The sequence below is a fragment of the Cyprinus carpio genome, chromosome A1 (assembly GCF_018340385.1).
Source record: "Cyprinus carpio isolate SPL01 chromosome A1, ASM1834038v1, whole genome shotgun sequence".
NCBI classification, from domain to species: Eukaryota; Metazoa; Chordata; class Actinopteri; order Cypriniformes; family Cyprinidae; genus Cyprinus; species Cyprinus carpio.
In genome coordinates, this window is record NC_056572.1 from 28,210,090 (window position 1) to 28,237,721 (window position 27,632).

At 36.1% G+C, this 27,632-nt stretch overlaps 1 pseudogene; it reads left to right on the forward strand.

The window, feature by feature from the left end:
* Window positions 1–27,632, forward strand: part of LOC109095259 — a 40,648-nt pseudogene that overhangs the window by 2,023 nt on the left and 10,993 nt on the right.

Sequence of the window (27,632 nt, forward strand, 5' to 3'; positions counted from 1 at the left end):
ACGTTATTTTTTTGACTTTTTGTGAACAACTTGTTTGGGATCACAATGAGTAAGGCTACCGCATTCCACAGGAATTGGACCTAGAAAATCGAAATGCATTCAGAATTACAAAGTTAACTGATCTTTAGGATTAGGAAGAATTATTAAGTAATGATTTTAAATTTGACACAAGTGCAGCGCACTGGTTAATGAAGCCAGGGCATGTGTTGTTCAAAAGCAGCTGTTGTTTATCCAAAAAGGCTTTGCCGACATGTGCCTGGAAATTGAATGTGAATATCCACTTTTCCCTTGTTCTTATTATCAGGCATGGAATGATCCTTTACTTTGCGGTTTGCATTAGGGGAATTTCTGTAAAAAAAAAAAAAAAAAAAAAGAGGAATTGCAAAATTTCACTCAATCTTTTAAATTCTCACTTATTTTAAGCTTAAAATGGTGCTGTTGCTGTTATAATTTTGCACTGCTCAGTAAATGGCACAAACACTTCACTGTCAAAAAGAATTCTGTCAGGTAGGTGACATGCGTAGCCAGGCTGAAAACTGCCTCATTTGTTGCTTCCAGCTGCTGCTCCTAGGCTTGGAGGGAACATGTTAAAACTGACCCTGAGATGAGAAGATACAAAGCTGGGTTCTTATCATTCTCCCAGTTGAAAACGTTCAGTTCAAATGGCTGTGAGCTCCTGCTCTGATCTGACTGCCTTTGATGGGCCTCCAGCAGCTGACACCAGTTCACTCATATTCAATCAAATCTTGAATCTGGGTGGTAGATTTTAAACCACTGAAATTAATCTGATCAAGATACTTTTAAAAAATGGTTCACCCAGATATGAAAATTCTGTCATCAAGTCATGTTGCTCCAAACCCATATGATGTTCTTTCCTCTGTGGAGCACAAAAGGAGAGGTTTAGTAGAAGATTGATGCCACGATTTTTATTCAATAAAATGAAAGCAGATAGGGGACCAGGGGCTGTTAACCTCCAAAATGATGAAAAGTAAGTTGCCATAAAAAAACTACACTCTCAAGAAATGGTTCTAAATGGCACCAGATTAGGGGTTCTTTGGTCGGTCGGGTCATTATGTCTGTATTTTGAGTGACAGTTTCTGCAGATATGACAGCATCGTGGCAGAAAGGGTTAACCCTAACCCAAAGGAGTTTAGAATTACAATTTGTCTCTTTCATTTAAGTAAAAGCAATTGTTTCTGAAGGCCAAAATTGTGATTGTCACATTATTGTTATTATTATTATTTTGTGTGTGTGACCATTTAAAACTCTTAACAAAATGGATCATTCATTTAGCATACCTGTTACTTAATGGAGAAGAGGAGAGAAGTACCCTCAACTGAGGCAGAGTTGGTGTTTAGTTAAAAAAATAAACATGATTGGTAGGAAACAGTTGCAATTTCTAAAATCTAACAGAGTTTCCTAATTTATGGACAATTTTAAGAATAGAAAAATCATTTAACTGTGGGGAGTGTGTTGACACTCTGCAATGTAGTTGGATGGTTGAGCTCAGAAAATAAAAAATGAGGAGATTTGTCAGAGATTTGAAACAACAAAACAGCTCTAAACTCTTAACACAAAGAACCATTTCAAAATGGTTTGAGTGGATGATAAGGTTTTAAATAAATCTGTTACCTTGTGTAAAGAACCATCTTTTTTTTGTATTGCAGATGACTCATACAGTATATTGCAAGTTTTCAGGAAGCCATATGATACTTTGTGTTCTACAGTTGAAATTAAAGTCATACAGGTTTGGATCGTCATGAGGATGAAATATCAATATTCTTCAGCAGATTGGCTATTGACTGGACTATTTGTGAAGTATGAAGCTCTCTAAAAAACACAGTTTCTCAGATAAAGTAAAGCCCATAAGTGCTCCACAGGAGCCAACAGGCCCCCCAAACTGGCCCAAACCAACAAAACAGACAACACTGATTGGTTTTCCCAGAATAGTATTGTAGATGTTACATGCATCTTCTGTTTCAATATCTTCAGGGGGGCTACTAAAAAACCAGTAAGGCTTGTCAGACATCAGTGGTCTGCGTCGACTTCTTTAAGCAATTGTTTTCAGTTCATTCTCTGGCTTCTTTCATTCTAGCCACCACTCATATAATGTGGACATTAACATCAATACTTTATGTTTAAATGTATATAGGTCTGTATAAGGAAAAAGGGCTATTTTTGGATGCTGTAGCATTTCTTTAAGGTAGTCTTTCCACAAATTTTCAATATCAACTTTAGCCTACACTAATTAATTTGAATAGTGTGGCAGGTGAATAATTAAAAACTCAAATATTTCAATGTAGTCTCTCATTTATGTTGAGGTAATAAAAACTGCATACAAAAATGTAGTTGGTAAGGTGATTCCAGGATCCTCTGTTAATATGGGTGCATTCTAGTTGAGTGCTGTTGACATAGGCGTTTTTGTCTCACACAGGTGGTGGCAGCCATGACTGATGAAGAGGTGTGAGGTATCATGCCAGCATGAGTTTTAAATAGTGTACAGATCAAACCATGAAAATAAGGGCTGATAAATTATATTTATTAATGCTATGAAAGGGTTAGTTCAGCCAAAAATTAAAATTATGTCTCATTAATGAACTCACCCCTTCATGTCGTTTTCAAACCCGTAAGAACCTCCGTTCATCTTCGGAACACAGTTTAAGATATTCGAGATTTTAGTCCGAGAGCTTTCAGGTCCCCTCCATTGAAAATGTCATGTAACGGTATACTGTCCATGGTACTGAAAGGTCTATAAAAACGATCATCCAAAACGTAGGTCCATGTGACATCTAGAGGGGCTCCGTTGGAATTTATAGAAGCATCGAAAATACATTTCGGTCCAAAAATAACAAAAATTACGACTTTATTTCCGCTTTTTTCTTCTCTGCCGGGGTCTGTTGGTGAGCGCGTTGTAACAACACTGTAGTGATGCTTGCTTGACGTACGGGACGCTGCTGACGTGTTTTCTTTGTTATTGGGCGCACCCTAGGCTCAAAACACGTCAGTCAGCGTCATACGTCAAACAGTCACAGCGTGTCGGGTTCACAACAGACCCGGAAGAGAAGAAAAAGCGGAAAGTATGGAAGAGTCGTAAATTTTTGTTTATTTTTGGAACAAAATGTATTTTTCGATGCTTTCAATAAATTCCAAAGGGACCCTCTGATGTAAACATTGGACTACTTTTGTATGATGTTTTTATTACCTTTCTGGACGAATGGGGACAGTATAACACGTACATACATTTTCAATGGAGGGACAGAAGAAAGCTTTCGGGACTAAATCTAAAAAATATCTTAAACTGTTTTCCGAAGCAGATGCACGGAGGTCTGTACAGGTTTGGAACGGGGAAGACATGCGGGGGGATTGAGTCATTAATGACATAATTTTAATAGTTGGGTGTGAACTAACCCTTTAACGTCTTATTTTTGGAGTCAAAAGCACCTGCTTTAATGTTTCTTGACCTGCAGTTAGGCACACCCCTAAAGCACAGGGATGATTCACAGTGGTTCGTGTTTCATTATGTTTAGTTTAAACATCTCATTGCTCTTTTTTTTGTGACGATCATGAAAGAGGGGACATCCACAATAACATGGGGTCTATAAGTTGGATCTATTGTACCTCACCAACAGGCGGCACTTGTTCCCACTGTTCTGTGTGTCCGTTACAGGTCAAATACTTTTTGCAGTCCCTATTATAATATGAGGATTATTTTCCTTTGTCCATTTACGCCCCCAAATGCTCATTAGCCATTTCAAATGATTATTGATTTAGTGGTTTTTCAAGGGTGGTATAATGATGAATGGCTTTAGATTCTAAAGCAAAATATTGGTAACACTTTTAGATTAACGGAAAACACATAAGAAGTTTTTCCTCTCAATAAAAACTCCTAATAAACTGCTTATTGAAAAGTAAGTATGAGTAGTTGTAGTAGTTTAAGAGGTAGTTTTTTTTAGGGATAGGGTAGGGTTAAGGGGAATCTAGCAAATTATGGTTCATTGCAGAATAAGCAAATAATATGGGCTCTATTAAGTACTAAATATGTGTTCCTTAATCTAAAAATGTTAAGCTAAAATATCTAAACAAGTTGGTTGTTCATTTTATTGTTTATTTAAATGTTTAAATAATTTTTTTCATTTTACTTTATTTTGGTGTTTTGTTTTCAAAATAATTTAGGGACAGAAATGTATACAGTAGTCAAACATTTGAAAGGTGGATCAAAAAACGAGTTCATCAACAGTTGTCCTAAGACAAGAAACGGGTATTGTTTCTGTGGTTTCTGGGACTTACTTTTGATGAAAAGGTTTTGATCCACTTCAAATCAATCGTGGACTACTATGAACAAGATATAGTAGGTAAGTAAAGATGAAAAAGCCGCTCAATTCTTGTTATTTTTTTCATTTTATTTTATTGTCGGAACGTATTTTACATTTATTGGACATTTTGTTTTTCAAATGTTTATAAAATAGATATACTGTTCAAAAGGGAAAAGATTGAAAAGTATTTAGACACCCTTCCTGTTGTCGTGATGTTGTCCATATTTACTTATTAAATGAAGCTTAATTCATACATCCACTAAAAGGGGCCACTTTGGGACAACCAGTTGGCTACTAAAAAGTAATTTGGAAAAAGTTGGACCACCGTAGGACTGTATACAAGAAAAATTCAGTATCTAATGTGCATAGTATTTGTACAACTAGTTGCCCTACAATGAACTATTGATCATGTGCTAGAACAAGGCATGTTAAGACTTCTTAAGGAGAGCAAGTACTGACAACAGTTGGTCATGTTGGGTCATTGATCACTTACTGAGATTTGTTTTTCAGTATTTGTGATGTTTACAAGTTTTGAAAATAAGAATCATTATGTTGGCAGTGGCTGTTGTTGTGTATATGTTACAGTGTGGTGGAGTATTCTATAATAGATTTTTTGCACAGATTTGGCTTCATGGCGTGTACAAAAGAGAACAAATTAGTTGTTGAGCTGGATATTGAAAAACAGAAATAAACAGCATGTGGAAACATGTTTTTTTTTTTATAGTGAATTTGTCATCCCAAACATGGATGAAGGTAAGTTAGGAAACAGGAAGAAAGCTCGTCAGAGCCCTCCCTGATAAGTCAAGGAGGTCGATTTGCAGTGCACAGGACGTCCCTGCTCCCCACAGGAATCTATGATGTTACTATATCAACCCATAGACTGACCCATCTGCACCCTAAAGCGGAGCGGAGACCGAGAGCTAAGAAAGAACGAAAGACTAAATATTAACAGTTGTAGAGTTGAATAATAAATCAATCGGTGAAAACTGTGATGTGAAATGAAATAAAAAAGGGAGGATTAGAATGTATTTTGAGACCTTTTAGGTTTGTATGTGTATCATTCACTCTTTGGCAACCTAAAAAAAATAGCTTTAGGCTGTTGCTGATTTAAAGCATAGTCTATTGAGCCTCATGTTTCTGTGTCTTTCTCTTCCATCATTAGTCTTTTTGAAGTGTATAAATAAAAAACATTTCTTTCTTCTAGGATTCAAGGTAGGGCTTACTACACACAAAACAGAGCAGCTCCCGCTAACATCTGGAAACATTTTAGTGTTGTTCTCAAAACCAATGTTGACATCTCTATGCTTCTTTTCAGTGCCACACTCGCAAGATTCACCCAAGTAATGTAGTTTTACTCCATGATATTTGCTTTAGATCAAATTCACAACGCTGTGGTTTGGCTCAATTGCCATGGAAACCACTAAGGTGATCAAGAGGCAGTCACTCAACGTCCGGCTAAGCCTTTTCCTTCATTACATGACCAATAGTGTTTTTAATGAAACAAATAGCGGTGTCTAGTATACAGGGGACACCAGGATGGATGCAGAATTTGACATCATTCGCTCTCGTGTTCTTTGAATTTTTGGTAGATTTCTTTTGAAATTTTTCCTCTAAGTCACTTTATGCTTCAATTTGTTTCACATTACAGTTTTTTCTCTTAAGGAAAACTGTTTTCATCTGTTTCCATAGCGCAGGAGATCATTTAGTTCTCTTCCTGATTCTGGAGGTTTCTTTTTATGTATGTCCATATGAGGCATGTGTGTTGTGTGATTCATGGTGTCTATTGCATGTTTGCCTTGAAATTCATATTGTGAGTGTGGGAGATTGAGAGAGATATTATGTAAATGTCCGTCTTGGTTAGCCTTAAAGGGCTAGTTCACAGACAATTCTGTTCATTGTGTAGGCCTGCTTACCTTCGTTCTAAACCTCTTCTCCTGGGGAACAAAGAAAATTTTATATATGAAATATTATTATAACCAAAATGGTTTGATTGCCCTCCTTATTTTGTGGTTTGCAGAAGAAAGAATTTAAAACAGGTTTGGCCTCCTTTCTTTATTATATGAGTGTGAGTAAATTATGGACAGAATTATATTGGTTTAAATAACTGTCCCTTTAATGCAGACACATATGTGCATAGCTGAAGTATGTGCTGCTCTGACTCTCATGTGTATGTAGTCACTGGTGTTGGCATATTTGTGGGTGGCAATGTGTGCAAATGTTTGTTATCCACTTGATGTGTCATAATGATGAGGGCTGAACACACAGAGTTCGCTGTGTTTCTAGGCAACAACAGAAGGCCATTTGATGTACACTGCTCTTGTCATCTGCACAATCATTCTCTAAACTTTAGCTATGGAAATGATCCCTCTAATCAGTCTGTCTCTCTCTGCCTGTCTAACCGCCGGGGAATACTACTTCTCTAATACATTCTACTTTCGTCCTTCTGCTTCTCTGTCTAGTCCCGGTTGATCTTTCTCTGAACACAAAACATGACATGGTTTAAAGTATTTAACAGAAATCGATTAGGTTAATGCTGGTGTGTGTATTTTTTTTCTGTTAAAATACTTTATTTTATACCAGTTGAATATGTAGAGAATGTGTAAATCTCTGTTGCTTTGAAGCTTTGTTGAGTGTTATGGTTTGTTGAGTGCTTACGTCTTAAATATCAATCAGACAAAGGCTACGACTTGCAATTGGGTTACACTAGAAAAATGGGCAAAAAAAACTCTTGAAAAGGGATACTCCATGAATGAAATTCTCTCATTATTTATTACCTTCAGGTTGTCCCAGATATACATGACTTCCTTTCTTCAAATGGACACAAAGTAAGATTTATAGAAAAATATCCTTCTCTTTGAGTCCCATATAATGCAAGGAGGATTCCCAGAGTTGACACTTTACAAAGTGAACATGACGTTAAATCCATATCACTCCATTTGATGAATCAATGTCTTCTGGATTGTTTGTTGAAAGCTGTGGTTTATATAAATTTTTTAAATATTTATATTTTTCTTACACAAACATATTTAATTTCAATAGACATTGATTCATCCACTGGAGTCATTTTACTTGGATTTTGAAAAATCATCAACTTGGGTTTTGTCCACTTGCATTATATGGAGGAACATTAAATATCTCCAAAAATATTTGTATTAGGGCGCACAATTAATCAAATTATAATCGGGATTACAGTTATGGATGCCACAAATTACGTAATCATTCAAAGCGGACCAATTTAATCGTTTAAAGTCCACTGATGTTATTCTGCGTGCTTAAGATGCATTTTTTTACTTTCTACATGTTTATCTTAAGGGTTTTTCCTGTTATTTTAATATAAATATTTAACACCATTCATATTTTTACTTTTTTATAATTTAAAGAAGAAACCAATCCAATGTATAGTTTAGCCTATACTAGCTTAATACTATAGAAAAAGCACTAAAAGTTTTAGTGTTTTCAGCTTGTTTATTTGTCATATAAAAATATGGCATGCAGTTGGATCAAACAATGGTATAAAACTTCATTCAATATAAATTTGATTACGGTCTTTAATAGATTTTTCCCGTACATTTCTGCCATTTCATGTACATATACTGACAGTCACCACTGATAAGCTACTACTAAATATTGCAGAAACCTAATTTTCCTGTAAAGTTGCTTTGCAACGATTTGTATCGTAAAAAACGCTATACAAAATAAAACTTGAATTGAATTGAATGGAATTAAATTGTGATAATCCCAATTAAAAATCACAATTACAATTTCAAGGGAATAATCGACAATTATGATTTTGTCATAAATCATGCAGCCCTAATTTGTTTTAAGAAAATTTAAGAAAATAAGTCATAAATTTCATGGGGGGGTACCTTCTCAAAAGGCACACATTTGTACCTAAAGAGTCAAAATTGGCACTTAAAGGTACAAATTAGTACTTACTAAAATGTACATATTATTACCTAAAAAGTACAAAAGTATACCTTTTGAAAAGGTACCACACCCCAGTGACAGCTTTTCTACCTTTTTTCTGAGAGTTTGTTTAATGAGTGTTTTATGGGCAAAAATCCAGTCATTTCATCTGGAATCCCAACAGTCTGGGAAATTCATGTGAGTGTGTTAAAAAATTTCCCACGTAGATTACAGGTGGGTCTTACAAAGTCACTGTATTCCGTTTGTGAGCTTGTGCTTTTATACAAAATCTTTATACAAATAGCTACGCTATGACAGTAGACCTATTTTGCATATGAAGTTTTACTGAAAGTTTGCTAATATGACTGTACCTTTACATTGAAAAAAGGACTTAAGTCATATCTAGGAACCAGAAACATCATAGAGACTTAGACCCAACCTTGAAAACACCCTAGCAACCATCCACAGCACCTTAAGATAGTGGCTGTATAGCGAGTTTTACACATGCAAGCGTTACGTATGCAAATTTCCTTAAAAAAAAAAAATATTATGCAGTGCAGCTAATGGCACAAATGTTACATTTATCTTAAAAATCAGGAAATCCTCTTATTAAAAACACTTAAATGACAAAAGGAACTTTAGAACGGTATCCTTTGCATGGTTAATTTTTACACACACACACACACACAACACACACACACCCACACACACACACACACACACACAAACACACACACACACACAAGGGCACATTCCCCATGTGTCTGTTCATGTGATCCTGTGCTATAGCCAAACGTTCCTCTCATAATGAAATCAAACAGTGAGAGGAGAGTTGTTTACTGGCTCCTCTGTGTATTTCACACATGGAATGGAGAATAAATGTTGCTGTCCTTTTCAAAAATAGGGAGAGGGAGACAATGAGCTTATCACTTCTATTTTTCAGGAAAAAAACAGTTTTGGTAGATGGGACACTGATATGATTATGAGCTGGGATTCATCCCACCAGACTCTCTTGTGTTTGTGCAGGAACAAAGGATGAATGCAAATGTAGAAGTCCTATGAATGATCATGAGTGAACTTATATCATTATATTTCAAAGTGATTTAAAATAACTTTCACAATAAATAATCATTTAAAAATAACATTTGCATATATTGTAAGTTGTAATTTATTTCTCTGATCACAAAGTTGAATTTTCAGCAGCCGTTACTCTTCAGTCACATGGATCCTTCACAAATAATTCTAATATGCTGATTTCCTAATATGCTGGCATTTAATATTAGTATAATTTAATACAATTTTCATATTTCTATATTAAAAAGTTTATATTTAAAACCTTAATTTAATAACATTTATGCAATTGTAATTATAATGCAAATTAATTTTTAATATTTTACCAAGACAATTCTCAGTCAGTAAATGTGGATTTAAAGTGCTCTCTTGATCTTGGTCTTACAACACTATCTATTTATCAAAGAATCCTGAAATAAAATGTCTTTTTAAAATATATTTAAATAGAAAATAGCTATTTTAAACTGTAATAATATTTCACAATACTAATATTTTTTACTTTTATAAAATCTGAATTGTTAAAATCTGAGCTAGCTCTGTACTCATAAAATAAAATAAATTAAAATAAAATTAATAAATTCTCTCACATTCGACTGTTTTTGAGTTCTATTTCCAGCAAATGTCTTAACGTGTAATTATTTGTATGTAAAAAAAGTTTAACAACTGAGGCATAAATTCAGTGAGGTTTCACACAGACACTGGTGAACAGAAACAGAATAATGAGTTTCCTGAATTAAGTCAATATGAAAAGTAGCTTTCAATATCTAGTGTGGCCCCCAGCTTCTTTATGCACAACAGTGCATCTCATCCTCAGGGACCGCACCAGATTTGACATTTCTTGCTGTGAGATAAAGACATTTAAAAATTCCCAGACATTTCGGGGGACTCATGGTTTGCCAATATGAGGACGATGGAATGCTTAATGCATCACACAATATATATTCTATCATAAGGACAATCTGCATTATAAGAATTTGTTCAACCACCAGCATGTCACTAATGTCTTTCTCTCTGTTTCTCACAGGGCGGAAGATTTAAAGCATCACTATGGGCTTTCCTCACCGTTCCTCGGGCAGACGATCTTTTGGACGTTCCAAGCGTCTCAGTATGGCTCGTTCACTTGATGACCTTGAGGTAAGTTCCCCAAAATGCTTTTCTTTTCTCCTCAGGAAGGTGTCCCTACGTTTCAGTCTTTGTCCTCTCTCACATTCTTACGATCCTATCACTCAGAGGGTAGGGAATCATTACATAAGGAATGAGTGATCTACGCAGTAATTCAGAGACATGCATGCACACTGAAACAAACACAACCAACCCTCTGGAGTGCATGAACTCTTGGGCCCTTATTCACGAAACGACAGCTGTGTGCATATAGAGCAGATTTGACACCACAGCGAGGGTGGGGGGGGGTTCTAGTGTATTAATGGCTGTGGTCATACTCACACATGTGACTTTAATTTTAGACCCAGCAGTCGAAGAGATAGAGTGCATACACGTGTCGTGTGATGCGCACACAAATGTGGTGACAGCAGATTGCCATGGCAATGGAGGAGACAGTGAAACATGGATGGTGTAATTTTCAGATGGAAGAGGTCAGGGGCAAAAAGAAACTGACAGCACATCACATCTCAGTCTATCCTGATAGCCTCAGCATGCCAGTGGTTATTATAGTTTTATCCATTCTTTGTGTGTGTAATTAGAGGCTTTTTACATATTTTCTGTTCCATTCATTTGGAATTCTACTCCAACTTAATTTGTGCAGACAACAATAAGTAAGCCATTTGTACGTAGATTTTTGTGAAAAGTGTGCACACTGTGCATCTGTGGTGGTATGAAAACTCTGCTTGACAAATAGTAGTAATTTGGCAACCTGTTCGAAAAAAATCATTATTTTTGTAATTACTGACACAGTTGTGTGTTGTACTTAAGTATACAAGCAAATGAGGATAATTAATGACACACATCTGAACTAAATGACATCAAATCAGAAACCATGACAAATAACTCAACAGTGAAAACAACAGTGAAACTGAAAACGAAGTCCAAACAGTGTTGAAGGTGTGACATTTACATTTAGTAATGCTAGTGGCTCAGCAATTACACTCTTTCAGTTTAACTTCTTTTAAATGAACATCCATGTGTGTTTAATCTTCGCAAAGTTATTCACTATAAAACTGTGAAGTCCTTGTTATAGCATGATGACTTGAGTACAAGGAATGTGTTTCTACTATGGTTGTTGAAGGAGTGTGGGGGGGGGGTCTTTTCTCTCTCTTTTCCTCGCTTTTCTTTACTTTTAAATAGCTTGTAAATGCCCATGCACATTTTGCTTTATCTTTCAAAATAGCAGCAGTTCAGCATCAATTGCTTGAATGGGACAACAAGGCAGTACAACGGCAAAACTCACTTATATTAAATATAGAACTTTTATTAACAAAACGAATAAAATACACCATGCTATGAGCCTTATATAAAATAACAAATAACTGACACAAAGTTTCATTATAAAAAACTGAAAATAGAACGTTTATTAGCAAAACGATACAAAAGTTTGAAGGCATAGCATACACCTTGATAAAATAAATTACACAAAGTTAAAATAAATTAAAAATCAGCAAACACTGTGGAACCAAATAAATATACGAATGTTAAAAAAAATCACCTTAGATAAACGGTAAAAGTCGACAGGCTTTTCAAAATCAAAAATATTGTCAAACAGGCGCTGATGGGTAGAAATAGCCAACAATAAAACGGCCAGAACAAATCACATAGACTTAAACAATTCAGGAGGGGCCATAGCTATGTGATCGCCTAAATCTTGGGTTCAGTTTCCATGAAAAGATACATGTACATTTATGCAATTGCTAGATGCTTTTGTGCAAAACCACTGATATTGCATTCAAGGTATATTTAATTAGTTAATGTATTCCCTGGGAATTAAACCCATGAATCATGTCATTGCCAACACTTTTCAAAGACTAGGTTTAATGAGGCCCCTCCTACTCTTATACCTTTGTCCACTATTATAAATGATCAGTCAATAATAAGTAACTGATCCCAGAAAACTGTTACTCTTTTGGACTTGTTTAGTGTTCATTTCATGATCAAAACTTTGCTCTTTTAAAAAGCAGGAATCCCTCAGCTGAGGCACATAGCATGAAAAATAAGCCTCCGTGCCACTCTGACGGGACAGTCACTCTGTTGATCAGGCATGATAAAGATAAAAGAATGAAATGCTTCCTCTAGTTAGTGGCTAAAACAAACACTCACCTAATGGCATAAAAGTGGGTTGTATTGAGTGAAGAAGAAAGAAAACAACTGTCTTAAGCACTTAGAAGCAGGAAGTTAGTCATTTGCGCTGTACAAATGCTAAGAAAAGCCTTGATAGTTAATACAGAAACTGTGATAATGCAATAGATTGAAAAGAAGGTTAAATGTGACTGTTTTTCCCTCTTTGGTTTCCTCTCATCTCTTTGCCTTGTGTTCCGGTACCTTCGTCTTTTTTCTCAGAACTGCACATATGCAGACTGGCTGCACTTGTGCGTGAACAGAGTTCTCTTTGTGAAGCAGCACAGTAATTAGTGTGTGTGTGTGTGTGTGCGCGCGCTAATGAGTATTGAGCAGCATTCTTCTCGTTAGCAGGGATTCTGCTACGAACTCACACACTCTCTGCAGTGAGGCATGAACATACATACGCACTCTTAAATTACATGCTAATTGAATACTGTCCTTAAATGCTGTGACACACACACTCTCAAGCTCTGAGATGAACATGCACAGACAACATCAGGAAAGGCACTAATTACCGGCTTCTCCAGAACACACACATATTTCCTCTGGCTGGCCTATCATGTAAGAGAAAGTGGGTTATGCAGTTATCTTGTCAGCGAGTGTTTACCCGGTTAGATGTAATTTCTGTTCATGCCCGCAAACACCGTGACATCATGCCAGCCTTTCGAGTCTTCAGTTTGCTCACTGAGCCAATAGATTCCACCCCCTATTCAAAACTGAACTTAACTATTGTTGAAAGTCACAAATACAATTTATTTTTAAATACAAACTCATTTCACATGGATAATTTAAACCGAATGGCACTCCGGAGACTGACTCCTTCATAAACACAGACTGCGGAAGTAAATTTGAAATACACATATTTGGTCTTATGGTGAAAGATTAACTTCTTGTAGTTGAAAAGCTTGATTAGAAAACAAGGTAGAATCCTAATAATTATGCAGCCCAGAAGAAACATGTCTTAACTCTCAGTCTTGTGACTGCCTGATTTAGAATAGTTTCTCAGAATCATGTTTGTTTCTGTCTTTCTACTGTATATGCATGCGTTTTTTCTCACTTATAATGATTGTATTATCTATGTGTCTAGCTGGATGTATTATCTCCTATATTGACTTTAAATAATCAAAAGCAGGAGCAATACAATGCATTTTTAACTCTCTGAGGCCACTGGCTACAGGGAGGCACATATGTTCTTCTGCACGTAGCTTCTCATCAGTCACAAATTCGGACTGATTTATTACAGTGATGAATCAACTTTGTTCCCGGGTTTAAAAAAACAGACCCCATGGATTCTTAAACACCACTTATGGAGAGAACAGAGTTGGGACTTGTTGAAGAATGTTGCCCTTCATACCAGGTTTAGGTTTTAATAGTGCCTGTCAAATAAGGAAAATCCACACCCAAACACACTGAGAAGGACAATTCGATGTTCCTGTTACTTTTTATTGTACACATTGACTGCAATTATACACACACTGAAATAAGCACATGCCGGGAAGCTGAACCCCCTTAATTGTTCAGACACACACAAGCACACACACACACACACACACACACACACACACACACACACACACACACACACACACACACACACACACAAGCACACACACACACACACATTCATTCTGATTCTTTCACGCTCCCTTTTTTAAGCAGATGCTGTGCTCCAGGCATACTAATAAGGTGGCACAACACATTGTGTAAATAACATGAAGAATCCCACTGTGAAGCACTTACATTTCAGTGCGTGTGTGTGGCTGTTTCTCACGCCTCTGTGAAGTATATGAGTGTGCATGCTTGTGCTTTCACTCCCATTTGCGAGCGTGTCTCTGCATCTCTGTCTGTGAGCCCTAGGCTCTGTGGGTGGAATAGGAATTACAGCGGAGTGGGTGGAAAGACGGAGAGAGGGAGAGAGAGAGGGAATCAAACAACACAAGACGCAGAGATAGTGACAGGGACAGACTGTGAACACGGACTCACACACGCCGTACTGGACGCAGCCAGTGGATGGATGTGTTTACAGAGCGTGGAGTCATTTAACGGCCGACTGTGTAGTCTAACACTGCCATACATGGAGCCAACATTGAGCGTCAATTCTGATGGAGTGAGTACCTTTACTCACACATTTATATGGGCTAGTGTGCTTGTTTGATCTGTCAAGTCGTGTTGTGTTTAAATGCAGTGTTTTAGTTGAGGTGGGGGGTTGTGGATGCACCCCGACAGTTTTCTGTCGCATGAGTCTGTGTCTGCTGTTAATATTTAAGAGTGTGGTTGCGATTACAAACCGCTGTTTGGATTTTACACTGCTTGCACAAGTACTTGTGCGATCTTGCTTTGGAATGCAGGTTCATGTCTGTTGAAACCTCAAATCAGTTTAAAAACTGTGTTGATGGATGGGTTATCAAGTGAATTTGCATCTCGAATGCTCATTTGATTCCATTTGTTGCTATGATTTATGCTTTAAATATATATTTTAATTATCTAATTTTATGCTAAAAGTAGTAAGAGTAAAGATGTTGGTACATGTAATTATATAATTTACCTTTTATGGTTTGATCACGAATCATCTTTGCATATCCTAATCATGTGACCTGATTTGTCCAATCAGGTGTTATTGTATTCTTATGAGCTCCTGATGAAGATTTCTGTATTTGTCATTCTTTTTTTTCTTCTGTTTTTACTGTTTTCTTTCAGCATCATTTGAGGGTTTTTTGTGGTTATTCAAGTGCCAGCTATGAATTTAAAGCAACTTAGTCTTCAGTCTCATGACTTGCATGAGTGTGTTAGAATTTTTTATTGTTAAAATTGTGTAGGCTTTATAGACAACAAACACTTCATTTGAAGTAAAGCTGTACTTCCTTTTAAGAAAGAAGAACACAAATCGAAAAATTAAAGTGAAACATTGCAAAACAAATACTTTGAGTGAACTCATTCGGTATTGCAATGAAGTATTTTATGTTAATGCTTGCTGAATAGTAGTTCTGAGTTCCTTAAGTTGTTTTTTTTCACCTTTTTTTTTTGTAAGAACATTTTTTTTCCTGAAAATTAGAACAGAAATTAATTTGATTTTCTTCTCTTTTTTTTTTTCTCTTTACTATTTCCAAGAAAAATTAACTTCTAAATTACACTAAATATCAATCAGATGTATCTTGGAGTCCTTGTAATGAATATGCAAACATTGTGTAAAATGTTATTTTAATTTTTTAATTAGTTTTATTTATATATGCATTTATTTATTTTTAATTCATAGACATTTAATTCACACATTTTGTCAGTGAGTGTGTTTGTGCCTGTGTTGGGAAGAAACAGCAGATGGCAGTATTGAGACTATTTGGTCTTTTATTGAAATGAATAAATAAATCAGCTAGGATGCGCATATGCGCCTTCCTTCTTTCTATAAACTTTTCATTATATAAATATGTATATTTACATAATTTATTGTTAAACCGTGTCACTATATATACTATCCACATATAAACAATCCATGTATATATATAAAATAACTTAATCCTCTTCGTCCCACGTGGGACATAACATAAGGTGTGGATCAGTCTTCTCATATATTGTGCTGGCAGATATTATTGTAGTGGTTTGTGGACTGTGTTGGGCTGTGTTGCACTGGTTTAGAGAACAAGGCCAATATAACATTATATATATATATATATATATATATTAATATATATATAAAATAGTATAATATTATATATATATAAAATAACTTAATCCTCTTCGTCCCACGTGGGACATAACATAAGGCCACGTAATATATATGTAATATATATATAAAATAGTATAATATTATTACATTATATCCTTGGTTTCTTATTATTGGTCATTAACATTCCGAGATTAGATGTCTTTCTGTATAGAGTTACGTCTGTTTGCCAGCCTGCTTAGCTCACATAAGCTCCATTGCTCTTGGTTCGAGGGGAAAGAGAGAACAGCTTTTAATGCCTTCATGCCCACTGGGAACAGGCAGACAGGACAGTCATGGGAACCAGCAGGAATGTGGATCTGCATTCAAATGACTTCAGATTTGATCCAGTATTATGTATTGTATTGTAATTGATGCATTTGAATATGAACTTGCTTTGCTGTCAGAAGTGATCTGAAAAACTGTCATACTTCATTTCATTGCTGAACCTCTCAGAACTTTGTATTTCACAAATGTGAAATGAGCTGATTGACAACTTGTTCAAAGCAATCAACACTCATTTCTCTATTTTTACAATACATTATTTTTATTTATTTAAATCTTTAATGATATTTTCAACATTATTTATTTTTCTTATTTTTAGATTTACAAAGGGCTATACTTATAGTAGATTTCACATTTAAAATCTCATTAGAGCCAAACTACTTTTAATTTACTTTTTATTTTGGGGGGGGGGGGGGGGGGTTTGTAAGGGGGGGGGGGGTGGGGGGGGGGGGGGGGGGGGGAGGGGTGTGGGGTGGGGGGGGGGGGGGGGGGGGGGTGGGGTGGGGGGGTTTGTAATGGGTGATAAAAAAAAAAGAAAAAAAAAAAAGAAATAGCCTAAATACTAAAAATAAAGCTCCCAAACCTCCCTTAAAGATCTTTCACCACCAGCCAAAAAGCATAATTTTAATGGTCCCCTAAAATCTTTGTTCTCTGTAATATGTCTGGCAAGCATTTTTAAGATTTTTCTTTTTCGCCCTTCTACTCAGGTATTTTGCGACGCTCATATTTTTGAATAGAGCTCATGAGGTTTGTATCAAACACTTCCTTTGTAACTCCAGCTCTGGGATATTTTTATTACTTTCTCTCTATGTACTGATATGACCTGCTCTAGAACCTGCCTTTCATTAACGTCCACTCTCACGGCATGGTCATTCACCTTACGTCATTCTCCAACTACCCCGAGCCTCACTTTCCTCCAAAAACATGCCTTTCAGCAGGACGATCCAGAGGCCTCTTGGATTTTTACTGCTCTAAGAAACTCGGTGGAGCTTTGCTGCTTAGTTCCCCGGCTGTGATTTTAGACATTGGATAATTAAGACAGATGCTTATTTGAAGTGGCAGCACAGGGCTGTGCAGCTGGAGGCCCGGAGTGAGTGCTTTCTTTTGTCTTGAATGGAGGATTTATTTGAGTTGTGGCAGAGCCATGGATGGTGAAACGGTTGAGTAAGCATTTCTTGATTTCTCTAAGTGAGAGAAAGAGAGAGGCGCTAGTCGGTGCTGAAAAAGATCACCAAGGGAAAAGTCTGACATCTGTTCTTTTAGTTACTACACAGGTCAAGCAAAGAGAGGAACGAGAGAATCGCATCTTTTTCTTCTCCTTCTGAAATTTCTCACTCACAACCCAAGCACTTTCTGCTAAAATTCAAGGTTGCCGTAGTAACAGCACAGAATCAGAATGGAACTTCCTCGTCAGTTAAGACTGCCTTGCGCTCGGAGAGCATGTCAGCTCTTGCTGTGAAGGAATGAAATGAGCGCAGTCTATTTGTAAGAGCAGTATGGATTCGCCAGTCAGAGCGTTTGGTCTCTACACGTTGGGAGCTGTGCTATATGAATGGAGACACATCGCAAAAACACCATGAGTCTGAAAAAGAGGCTGTCGTTTAAAAGGGTCTGCTACTTTCATACGGTGAGTTGGATCTGTGAGTAATGAAAAGTTGTTCACTTTTTTACCTTTTGTTTTCTTTTCCTTCTATTTTTCGTTTCTCTTTATCTGTCTACTGTCTCTTATGTGTCTAGACTTTGAGTTTTTTCCCCGTTAATCGTTGTAAGATGTTAGAGATGTCTCTTTTGTTAGTCCCCATTCATTCGCTCTGTAAACATCCTCCCGGTGTCTGAAAGGAGACAGAACACACCTGGATTACTAGCACTGTTTGTTCCACTAAAACTATGTCTTCTTGACAAACGTGTGTGCAGATTGATTAGATGTGGGTATTTTGTCAGATAATACAGCTCATCTGTCTGTCCTAAATAGTTTGTGCTATAAGTTAGTTTGAGCATTTTTCATGCCAAAGCAAACTGGCGAGTATTGGATATGAATTCATACTGCTTCACAGTTTGCAGAAGCACAACTTACTCTTTCTATCCTACGGAATTGAGCACTCAGTGCGAGGGACTATTCATTTCAGATTCAAATCTAAACACTGGAATCTGTTTGTCCGTTAGCTGTTAGTCCCACAGTTTCCTGCTTCTTCTCAAACCACAGTGCGCTAGGTTTGGAAAAACCTTGTCTGTTACTTTTCAAACACCTTACTGGAATGTGTTTATGTGGGAGGGAGAACAGTCATCAAATCTTTAATCCCTCATTTCCTTTCATTTTTCCTTCTCTCTCTGTGAGCACACATTAATTTTATACTTTTTTCTCTTATCCGGTCACTTTTTTCCGGTTACATTTCTGCCCCCTCTTTTATTGTATAATTTGGACTTTGCATTTGATATGAACTTTTGTTATAAACTATTTTCCTCATGTCTATTTTTTATATATATTTTCATATATTTTAAAATAGAAGTTATTCCTGTAATGGCAAAGCTGAATTTTCAGTATCATTACTCCAGTCTTCAGTATCATGTGATCCTTCAGAAATCATTCTAATATGCTGATTTGGCATTCAAGAAAACTTATATTATTGACATCAATGTTGAAAATAGTTGTGCTGCTAAATATTTTTGTGGAAACCATGATACAGTTTTTTGGTATTATTGGATATTGGTATCTTGGAATAAAAAGTTCAAAAGAACCCCTATTATATCAATATAAATATTAATAAACCCCAAACTTTTAAACAGTAGTGTAAATGTTCTGGGTAATAGAACCGTTGCATGAGTTGTACAAAGTGTGCATCCGCAACTTGCACCTCTGCTGAATGTCCTGATTCACTCAGAAATACATCACATTATGCGAATACTGTAAAATCGATTGTGATTGCTGTTTCATATTGACTTTTAATAATTATCCCAACCTTATTAAATACAGGCCTTGCTTTGTGAAGTTATATTTATATGAACATCTTGGCTTTGTGAGTGTGTGCTAGCTGTGCTTTCACACTGTCATGAAGTCATCCCTGTGTCAGCTAACACATTTAAATATATTTTACCCATGCAAACATAGCACAGAGGTGTTGTGTGTGTAATGTCCAAAGCCTTGTGTAAACAAACACACTTGGATGTACAACAAGTGATGTTTTGTATGTATGTACTGTTCTGCAACTTGTGGCCTGTGCTTTTAAAGGAATAATTACTTACTGTTAATGTTCTGTGCTGCAACTCAGCAGTAACATCAGAAACATGCCTCATACAGCACGAAACTCATACATCCACACATCTGGTTATATGTGAGATGACAGGCCACCCAGCTGCATACAACTGAAAGTATATGTAAACCCTTAGGTATGTATGGATCTCTCCACAGTCTGTGCTCTGTTAGAGAATGCACAGCAGAGGGGAAGAGAAGGAAAACACATTAAGTAACACCAGGGTCATCTGACTGGGAGAGATGTAGAGATGAAAGCAACTTGTGACGGAACTTGTGTGTTCCTGATGCTTTGATAACTCACTAAAAAAATAAAAAATAATATATATATATATATATATATATATATATATATAATATATATATATATATATATATATATATATATATATATATATATATATATATATATATATCTTAAAATATATGATCTATAACAAGGTTGTTAGACTGTGGTGTGCATAGCTCAGTGCAGTGGTTCTCAATTTATTTATTTATTTATTTATTTATTTTTGCCTCAGGACCCAGATTTGACATTGAACATCAAGTGGTGACCTTACATGAATTATTTATTAGTATTTCAAGTTGGTATGAAATGAAAATCATTGAACCAAGTCCCTGCATCGCATTTTTTTGACAATCCATTGCACAATATATGGCACAATAGGAAGGAAAAGATTTGCAGTGACTTGTATTTCATTACGACTTTCACATGACAAGGCCAGAATAAGAAAATGAACAATTATGTAAATTGTTCTTTTTGTTGTTTGTGTCAAACTTTTGAATCCCTTTTATTGCTTAATTGTTTGTTTGGTTTTTAGTTTATTTTGTCTTATGTTTTGTTTAAACATTTTGGATGATAAATGTTGCAGGCTTGAGCCTTACAAGGGCCACGTACACCCTGTAAAGTTTCAGGAGTAAAAACTGCATTTATTTCAAGAGTGACAACCTGGAGTGAATCCTCTAAATTATTGTTGATGTGTATGTATTACGTAACAGAACTCAAAATTGTGATGATTTCGACTTTCTTAGCGTAGTTGCTTTCTATGCTGACGTCATGTGAAAGTCATAGAAAAACTACATCAGCTCCAGTCTTGTGGTGATAAATATATTTTAATCTTACAAAACAGATTTCGTTACAGATCAACCTCATCAATAGTAAACAAAGAGCGCCATCAACCCTGTTACCTATAAAGCAGCTTTTGTGTGCCACAGTCTTGTTACATTAAGAAGACAGAAAGAGATTTGGTGTAGAAAGAGTCAGGAATGTGAGGGGTGGAGAGGTTAGAATATGAGGGCTTGGAAAAGGCCACTTATATTTCAATATGTGGTTACAAGCTGCTCCACTGCCAAAAAATGCAGGGAACCCACTGGAATGAGAAGAGGAAGGAGGGGAACAGAAGGGGTTAGAGGGGGTAAGACGATGAGAGAACTTAAGAGAGAAGTCAAATATAATGTCTTCAAAACATTTCATTTGGAAGGGTTTTGAAGAATGATCAATATCTAGGACGTTCAGCATCACTCTGACATGATCTGCAGTCATAGTCTTCCTAGTGCTACACTTATAGCCTACTTTTTTGGTTTCATATGGTGTTTCCAGATAATGAATTAATACATGGTTTTAACAGATTAGATTACGAGCAGCTTTTTCCCAAAGTTACTTATTCTATAGCTGCTGTGGTGTTTTCATCTGAAAGTTTTTCAAAAATTAAACATTTCAATTCTGCCTGGAATGGACTGTTTAATTTATCTTTTTCTTTCTCATTTCATTCAAGGTCACACTAAATATTTCTATAATTTAGGAAAATAATTTACTAATGGCTGCCATGATCTTTTGTCAGTGGTGTTTCTCATTTTTGTAGATAATGGGAACCAGAAGCACCACTGACAGCAACATCACGGATCAAGATTATTTAAATCTAATTTAAATTTGCATAAAAATGTTTTTTACTTTTAAAATGTTGACTTGTGCAATTGTAAATGGCTTGTGTAGTCCTTGTCAACATGCTAAAAACAGCTCAATCATTAACAGGCTTAGTTTTACAATGAATTTAAATACATACTGAATGAAGTATAAAGGACCTTAAGCAAGAGATGGATCATGGATTGACATTGATGTAAAAGAAGATTAAGTGATAAACCGTATAGTGTGAAAATATACAAACTTTAACCACTATTGTGTTTATATAGTACAGGTATCTAGCATTCAGCAAGCCTCAGCAGTCAATTATTTACATCTCACAGTTATTGGTGATTGATTGGTAATGTAGTTGATGTAGGACGGTGTAAAGTGTGTTCCTGATGTCATTGGACTGATAGAATAAAGTCATAGGCTATGCTGATGTAATCTCAAACAAGGACAGAGTCAGCTTTTGAGCCAAATGATGATTATAAAGGGTGCTCCACATTCTCTGGGAATTTTTTCAGTTTTCTAAATGCAGTATTGAATAACATCAAGGTCAGTTTGGGCTTAAATACAAGGTCATGTTGGGAAAGAAATCGTTGTAGTTCTAGCATGTTTATTTGTATAGACTGTTCAATGGAAACTCCATCTGTCTTTTTGTTTATCCATTCTGGTACCAGCCGCCTGACATGTGGTTATTTTTATTCATTTTCTCTATGACTGTTTCTGGATTGTGAATGATCAGACTCCCCCTTTCACTGTTCTTTAATTGCTCGTAATAACCATTTCTAGGCCTGTATCGAATCAGCATTCTTGTTGCAAGAATAAAGCATTTCCTTTGAGGAGGCTTAGGTCAGTTTTGTGCAAACAAACAATGTGTGATTCAGTTCTTTTGGAAATCAGTTGTGCTTTTCTTTGTCATTTTAAGAAGTTTCTTTTTTTTTTTTAATATAGTCAACATTCTTCTGAATGTAGAAAAATACAGAAAATACAATATACAGATTCATTGATTTTTTTAATTGTTATTCTTTTATGGATTCCCTTTAATACATGTAATATAAAACATAATTTATTTAAATATATTTATATATATACTAACATTCAAAAGTTTGAGGTTGAGGTTGTCACTTTTTAGAAATCTAATAGAAAACTATTTAAACATTCTAAATGTCTTTACTGTCATTGGTGATTAATAATAATGCATCCTTATAAAGCAATATTAATTTCTTTCCACTGTTATGACTGTAGCATGCATCATTTGACCCTGCAATAAATGGGTCGTCATAAAAATGTAACTCAGGGTACACTATCTACATTTTTTCCCATTTTGTACAAATTCTATGACTCATTATTTGTCATGTGGGATGAAAAGGTTTCAGTCTCTTGCTTAATCTCTTACTAAACCACGAAATGACATGCTCAGGCAAATCAAAAACTGGGTGGTACTAATGTGTCACAATGGGCGGAGTCTGCAATATCAAGATCGCTGGAATGTACCTGATGCATCTCATTATCTTAGAGTGAGTTAGGAGGCGTGTGTGAAAGACTGTACCAGTAAAACAGGAAGAGCTGGTGTGTGTATCATGCCACCAGAGTACCCTGCTGTGTTGCAGACTTCAGTGTGTGTTTGTGTTGGTGAAGAGAGTCACTCACACATGTCTTTCTGTGTTCTCTTTCAGTCTGCGGCTGTCTCTGATGGTGGTGAGTAATTAATCAATGTTTCTATATTAAAGCCTGAAATTGCATCTGATCCTCTTATTCAAATGTCTGTTTTTATGTCTTACTTTTGCTCCACCCAGATGTTTTTTTTTTTGGTCACACTTTCATCCTTGAGTTTCACTTCTTTTGTACTCCATCTCTTTGGGATCTTATTACTTCTACATTTCTCGTATATACATTACTTTCACCTTTTTGTGTTCTTTTCCTATTCTGCTCCTTTTTCACTCCAGTCTGATTTCTGATGTCTTGTTGTGCTTGGTGTTGTTTTCTTTGCTGTGTTTTCAATGTTAATGTAGTTTATATATGTAGATGTAGATCTACGCAAATTAGGGTGAAAGCAAACACCATTTTGGCTGTTTTTTATTTGCCTGATCTCTTGATAAGATTGGCTTTCTGTTCCCAATGCCATCCATCCATCACCTCAAATCCAGCTCTTATACAGAAGTTTTTGCTCTATAAGTGCTTGTTAGAAGAATATAGACTAGCATTTTAAAGTCTCTGGGTCATTTTGTGGGTGTAAACAATGTAATTTAAGTTCATTTGGTTCTTTTTGAGGTCAGTTGCAGCATTATTTGCGATCAGTTTTCCTCTGAAATCACAAATGTATTATTGCATAATGTTAGAATGTGACCAAACAAATTCTGGTGTTTCATTACGTGCCTCGTTAAACATTCAGCCCATCTTCCTCTCTTTATACAAAACTATTCACAAGGAACAGCACCAATGATTGTACAATTGTTGCCTGATTCATCAGGCCAGAGCAAGTTAAATCTCTGTATTTCAAGTCCAACTGCACTAGGAGTGAACAAGCCCTAACTACCTCCCCTTTCTCCCCTCAGTGCCTCAATTAACATGTGTGAATGTGTCAGGGATTCTGTGAATGTTTGCTTAACGTTGCCAGTCAGAGCCATAGATCTTTCAGCCTTATGCATAACAAAAGGCACAGAGGGACAAATGTATGCATGCAAAACTGTGAGGAACTTACGGTTACACTTTATTTCGATAGTCCACTTTAGATGTTCTACTACCTGTAAGTAACTACATGTGAAACTAACTATCATAAATTTGCCACTGCATGTCACCTAACTCACAAAAGGATTATTAGTAGACTGTTAGGTTATGGTACTTATAATTTTGATAATTCCTCAACAGACATTTTACTGACTATGTGTTCGCATGTACTTCCACTAATACTCAAATGACTAGTAGTAGACATGTAGTTGCAAAGTTACTTACTGTTAGGAGAATGTTTGAGGGCTATTGAAATAAAGTGTTAGCAACTTACTTTAGTGGGCTGTTTCTTTTACAGTCTAGTAGTATAGTTTTTAATGTTTGTGTTGTGAATGGGCACACAATAGTTTGTGGCCTCATCAAGCTGCCCTTCAAACACCATGACCATGAGAGGATCTGAATTGAGTTTAGCCCGGCTGGATGAGTGTTCAGGTGCCGGGCCAGTTTTTTTATCCCTAGAAACTGCTCCAGGATCAATTAACGGCATGGAAGGATCGTAAATCTGCCTGTGAAAGCAGAGAGAGTGAGTTAAGGACCATTTGTAACGTCAGTAACACCCATCCATCTTGAAATCAAAGTGCAAATCTCAGCAACCTTTCATTTTCTTCATTATTCTGCTGTCTTTAGACTTGAGCTGTGTTCTTGTAGACATCTTAGTGTGAGTTTTACAGTCTGGACCTCTTGTGTCAGTTTATTCAGTGTAAAAGGTGTCTGCATCTAAGGATCAATGACACAATGCTTATTTTTTCTGTCAAGATCTATTCATTTATTTAAAGTGCAATTCATAAATACAATCACTTGAATGCACCCCCTCTATAATGAATAAATATTTCTCATATTTAAAATTTAGATATTTTTTGGGAGCTTATAAAAACTATCATAATGAATTAAAAAAATACATGTTTAAAAAGAAAACCTTTTAGTAGTATTATAGTGGCAAATAGTGTCATAATCTTAGAGAAAAAAAAAGAACAAATTTGAGAGAAAAAATGTCTGCCAAAACTAAATCATGTGGTGCAACCAATGATCATGTAGAAAAAAACACATAAAACAGGAAGTGATATCATAGGACATATCCAGACCCTCATGACTGTGTGTCAAGGTCAGTAAGTCTCGTATAATTTGTATAATCATAAGATTTGACCGTTTTTATAACAAAACAAGGGTCCTTCAGGTTGTGAAATGTCATGTCATGTGGTGTGACTCCCCCAATACATTTTATATATATTGAAGTGTATATATATATATATATATTTTTTTTTTTTTCATTTCTATTTAGTTATATTAATAAAAATATAATAACCTAATGTATTAGACATAACATAAATACATAACAAATTTATATTCATGAATGAATCATATTTGTACAAAAAAATACCTTACCTTAAAAAACATTTTAAAAACATTTGTTTGAAAATTATTAGGATGCATGCATTCTTATCATGGATACTCTTATTTGTAATGGACCCCTATTACATCAGGGCAGTGGACATTATGCAACACAGTCAAAATGAAATTGTCCTATCTGTTTATGTGTGCAGTTTGTCTTCAGTTATGGTGCTACTGGGTGGCTGTGCTGGTCCAGCATTAATATTGCAGGTTCTTGTTACCTCTACCGTCTAAGTTTCCCTCCCCTCTCCACTTTCAATAATTTATCATCTGCCCGTTCAGAGCTTTGTGCACAGGGCACTCTATCTGTTTACCTCTATGCATGCATGTCGTCTCGTCGCTGTGTCTGCTATGTTTAGTTAGTGACTAGATGCTTATGATGTCTCCAGCCAGCATGTACATTAGCTCTATGGACAGTTTGATAGCTGTTCATCCTCTGCACCGTGGTAGTGTGTGTTTGTGATGTGGGGTGATGGATGTCAAAGCCTGGCGTCCAATTGGCATGAAATACCTGGTAAAGTGGCATCACACAGGCTCGTACCAGCTTTACCCAGGTAAGAGCTCGTGCTGATAGTGACCCACGGTCTGCTGAGATTCTTTCAGAGGTGGTCTATCTGAAACTTAACATTTGAATTTCTTCTGAGTCCTTCTTTTAGCATGTTTTATATTCAGCTATAGTCATTATTTCTCACCCTTATGTTGTGCCTGAACACACAGAACACAAAAGTAAATCTGTTCATAGTAACATGGAATGAACTATTTTCTGTTTGATGTTCCTTAGATAAAATAACAGCATATGAGTTTGGAACAACACGTGAGCGAGTAAATAATGACTATTTTTAAACTGTGCCTTTAAAGAAGTATTTGCTTTGTAACTTTAATCGATAGTATTTAATTACAAGAACTCACCAACCAATCAGAATCACCCAGAAACTAAAAGGAGAGTATCTAACCTCAGAAGCAGCAGAAAAAAAGTATCAGGTGGTTTAAGAAATCAGGTTAAGGGTTGATGAAGGCATTTAGAAAAGTGGAGAAACATCTTGAATTTGTCATGTTGTTGTGGTGTTCTAGCTCTGATGTTTTTGTTGTTCATTTGCAAATGCAGGTCTATTTTAAGAATATGGTTTTAATTTAGAGCACCCCACCCTTATTCAGGAATCAGGATTACATATTTCAGGTCCCGTTGGGCATTTGCTGATTTGAAAGAGTTAATATTTTTTGGAGGGTTATTGTGTCTGTCATATAAGTCTGTCATATGCAGTATGTCAAATTGAATGAAGAAAAAGCTTCATGATACTATACCTTTCTTCTATAACAAAAATAATTGTGCCACTGTGTTTGGTGTGAATAAAAGTAACATTGTTATCTCATTGTTTGTGCATAGAGCTGAACAGTGTGGACCTGAAAGGCTGCGGCAGTGATAACAGTCTGAACAGCAATGCTAGCCTACCAAGCGTGCAATGCCATAGACGCCACACTGAACGGCGCGTTGCATCATGGGCCGTCTGCTTCGAGCGGCTGCTACAGGATCCCATCGGTGTCCGATATTTCTCGGTATGTTGGATCGGTCCAAGTCTTCCTTTTACACAGCAGTTGCACTGTTACAGAATACTTGATCGCTACTGGCTGAGAGTACATGTCAAGTTTTATGCATTTTATTTGAAAATGTGAAGACCTTAGATACTTTCTTATCAGAAGTTGTAAAGGCTTTCTCAGTGAGTTTGCATGAGGAACTCAATGAATTCAAGGTCTCAAACAAAACCACCAGGAAGTGTTTGAAATTGATTTTTTTTTTGAAAAGCA